We start from the raw sequence: 4,482 nt of genomic DNA on the forward strand, positions 1-4,482 counted from the left end.
GCCTAGGGCTGATCCGTCCTGCAGAGCTCATCCTCCAAGAAGTTGAGACACTCAAACCGAGTGTCTCGATGCAGATACATCGGATGCAGGCACTCATTGAAGTTGCACAATTTCATTCATGTACACTTGTGCGAGCCTTCTTCTCTGCGTCGCCCCCCCCCCGCAGGTCGTCATGAATGAGAAGTATGTAAGTGCGACCGACTTCGTCAACCTATCCACGATCACCCAAATGAGCGATCATGCCGCCGCCTGTTGAGCGTGGCAATCCTGTCCAGCAAAGTCGCACCACCGTAACCCCTCCTCGCCCCTGTGTCCCTCCGTTTCTGGATCTTAATGTGCCACTTCGCCACCTCGGAATAGTGCTCACACTGTCTCTCGCAGCTTCCCCCGGTGCGGGTCGAAGGCTCGCGTGCCTGCTGCCTTGCGAACTGTGATCTTGTTGGCAACGTTACGGAGCATTTAGCAGGACAAACTCGCAACATGCCTTTTTGATTCGGCCGGGCCACCAATTTTAGGGCGAGCATATACGTGTTTATGTCCTCTACCGTCATCTTTTCGGCTCGCCGTCCCCGGGTGTATTAGCACTCTAGCAAGCTGCGAATGGCCGTCGGTGCGCTTCTTGGCAAGCACAATACTCTTCTTTCGAATCCCCCGATATCGCGGCTATACTAAATTCGGCTGCCGACGGAAACGCTTCAATCCCTGTATCGTTCCAGAAAAGGAAGTCGCCAGTGCAACATCACCATTTTTCTCTAATCTTTGCAATCTCCACACGGGAAGCATTAGCTAAATTTTCTTTAATTCTCACTCCGCGCTCGCGCTCTCTCGCTAACCAAGAGTCTTCAATCCGAGAATCTCTTAAGGTTGTGTCAGGAAGGTCACCACCTCCAGGACTTCAACGGCTTATCTGCTCGATCACTGCGGATAGCATTGCTTCAGTCAGAGCATCTCGTCTGCATCTGCCTAAGTTTTCACTCCGATTTCATATGGTGAGCGTCATCTGCATGGAGGTCCCACACGTTAGCCTTGCCTGCCGATCGCTCGCCTCTTGTCAGTATAAGAGCTCAGTCAGATCAAGTCCGCCGCCGAGCCCCTCGCTGCCTCTCTCCGGCCGCCAGCCTGCCGAGCCCACCGCCACCGTCGTCTCCGTCGCGCCCGTCGGCCGTCGCCGATACCCACGTCCGCCCTTGCCGGACCGCGCTCGTCATCCCTCCAATCGCCTCCGTCACTATCCCTTGCTGAAGCCCTCGTCGACCCCTACCGTCGTCTCCGTCGCCGGTCACCTGTCGTCTCCGTTGCCGTCGCAAGCCCCGCTCCATTATGGGCCTTAATGGGTGCATCCATTGCCACCATTACACCATCACATAAATGTCGTGTTTTAACTGCCCTCTTAATTCAATTTCGTCAGTTATATTTTGTTTAAATTTTGCAATGGTCACCATTAACACTATGTTTGACAGCCATTTACACCATTTACACTATGGAAATACACCATTAATGTTAATGTGCATATTACACTATGAAGAAGAAGAAGAACGAGCCAGAAGTGCCGCTGGCGCCGCCGCCCTGAAATGCTGTGACACGCGCCCCGACCGCCGAACCCGGCCTCGTCCGCACCGCGGGCTGCGCGTCTCGGCCAGGAGTAAGCCGCGATCAAGGCCTCTCCCGCCGCAAGCGGGCGGTACGTCGGCCGGCGGCCGAGGATCCGGGCGGCTCGGACCTGTCACGACGCGAACGTCTGGCAGTAGCTGGACGAGGTCCGGCCGCTTGCCGATGGCCTGGTGGCAGGCGTCGTGCATCGCTATAGTCGACGCGTCGCCCGGGCGCCGTTCGCGTCGCTCGCATCTAACGCTGGCGATTGCGACGAACCTCCGCCTAAGCCTCTTCTCAACGTCGCCGCGCACGACGACGTACACCGCGGCGGAACGGAATGCAGGCTCGTGCAGACCGAGATGACCGGTGACGGCGCCAATAAGCCGCCGGCCGCCCATTGCCTCGGTAACCTGGGTCAGCAACGCGACGGATAGACGGCTGTGGAGTTGGGGTGGGCTCGGCGGCGGCGGCGGGGGAGAGGAGGAGGGGTCGCGGGCGGTGGAGAGGAGGGTAAGGAGGGAGGCAACGGTGAAGAAGGAGGGTGAGGAGGGAGGCGACGGTCCGATCCGCCTTTTTTTTTTGGCGAGAAAAAAAAAAGAACGACAGAAACGAAGATGAGAGAGAAAGAGGAAAGAGAAAAAGTAATAAGGGTATTTTGGTCAGTTTGATGAAAAAGCGGACCGAATCTGCAAAAATGAAAAAAGTGGCCCGATTTTGCAAAAGTCCAAAATAAGTGGATTTTTTATGCAAACTGGCCATCAATTTATGTTATCATCTACTTTTTATTTTAATTGATCAACTTTAATTTATTTTTTTATTAATTGAAAGGGCGTAAATAATAATCGACTTGATGGATAAAATAGATATTTTATCATATTTTTAAATAAAATATTAACAATATGAATAATTTTGATATTTTTAAAATTTAAATATACTTTTAATATTTACAACTTATTGTGAGCGGAAGACAAAATTAAGAGAGTGTTTGGTTCGGTGTAAAATGAATCGAAAAATTATTTTTAATATAAAAATTATTTTTTCACTTGTTTGGTTCGATTTTAAAATTTTTTTATAAAATTATGTATTTCTGAAAATTTTGAATTTTTTATTTTACGCTCTTTTTTGACTGAAAACAAAAACGCAAGTTGCATAAAATTTTTTTCTATTTATTGTTTTCAACAAACCAAACAAATATAATTTTTTTTTGGCCAATTTGCATAAAAAATCCACTAGTTTTGGGCTTTTGCAAAACCGGGCCACATTTTTCGTTTTTGCAGATTCGGCCCAATTTTTCAGCAAACTGATCAAAATACCCTTATTACTTTTTCTCTCTCCTCTTTTTTTTTCTCTCGTTTTTTTGTTTTCTCTCTCTAAAGAATGCAGCGATGGCGGAGGCGGAAACGGCCTGCCTCGCCGCTCACCCTCATGCTCTCGCTCTCACTCACGCACCCTGCGCCTTCCTCGTCTCCGACCCCGTCGAGACTCCACCGCGACTCTTTTTTTTTCCCTCTCCGACCCTCCTCCACCGCCTCCGATGACGACGCCTCTCTCGCCCTTTCCCGCTTTTCTCGCCCTTTCCCTGTCCCTCCTCCTTCGTTTCTTTCGCCACTTCCGACGACGATGCCTCTCTGCCGACGCCGACACCGTGAAGGTCGTTGCGACGCCGCAGTCTCGAAACGGGAAGTCCTTAGCGACGTCATCGCCGGCGTAGTGGTCATTGGCAGAGAGGTATGACAAAAAAAATTATAGAAAAATAATAATAAAAAAATAAAGACAAAAAAAATAGAAGAAGAAATAAAAAGATGAAATTGCACTGTTTAAAAAAAAATTGCATTGTTTTAAAAATTTTTGCATTGTTTTAAATAAAAATTACACTCTTTGAAAAAAAATTACACTCTTTGAAATCAAATTACACTATTTAGAACAAAGTTGCACTATTTTGACAGAATTAATATTATTTCTTTTTCTATTTTTCATACTATTTCTCTTCCATTCTTCTTCCTTTTTCTCCTTCCTCTCGTCCTCATTCTCATCCTCCACCTCCAGAGAAGAGGGTTGGAGGGGCGGTGGTAGCGCAGGAGCGAGCGCACGTCGTCGGGGAACCCTGTGGCGCGCATCCATCACAACCACGCCGTCGGCCCCTCCTCTGCCGCCGTCGTCCTCCACGCTCACCGCGTGCGCCCGTGCGCAGCTCCCCGCCACCGCGCGCTCTCTGCCCGCAGCCCTCTTTTTCGCCGTCGCGGCCGACTCCGCCGCGTCGCATCGCTGGTTTAGGACGTAGATGTATAACTTCATTTTGCAACTACTTACAAGCTCCAACGCAACGCAGATGTAGATGAATAAAACTTTATTATATATAAGTTCGTCCATATATAGATAATTTCACACACTAAGAGCGTGTTTGGATCGCTAAATATTAACCCCAGAATTGGAATCGGAATGATCCATGTCGATTCTAGACGTTTGGTACGCCGTAATCTCATTCCGATTCCGTTTCTATTCTGGAATGGGAATCGGCTAATCAGGGTAGAAACGAATCCGGCCTCTCGATTGATAAAATTATCTGGCCGGGCTTCGTGCCGGGCCGGGCCGTGCCGGGCACGGAAGGCCCGGCTTCCCGGCACGGCCCGGTCTCCGATCCGTCGAACCCGGGCCGTGCCGTGCCGGGCTTTAACTTCCGCCCGGCCCGGCACGGCCGGTGATCGGGCAAAGCCGGGCCTTTTACACCCGGCCGTGCCGGGTGTAATGTGGGGATTCGCGCCAGTCCCTCTCAACTCGCCAGTCCTTCTCCGCTCCCACCTAAAAAAAAAAAAAAAAGAATTCAACATACCTACTTCCAATAAAATCATATTTTATTAATTCAGCCCTAAGTTAAAAATTAGGCCCCAT

Source organism: Ananas comosus, linkage group 5 (assembly GCF_001540865.1).
Source record: "Ananas comosus cultivar F153 linkage group 5, ASM154086v1, whole genome shotgun sequence".
Lineage (NCBI taxonomy): Eukaryota > Viridiplantae > Streptophyta > Magnoliopsida > Poales > Bromeliaceae > Ananas > Ananas comosus.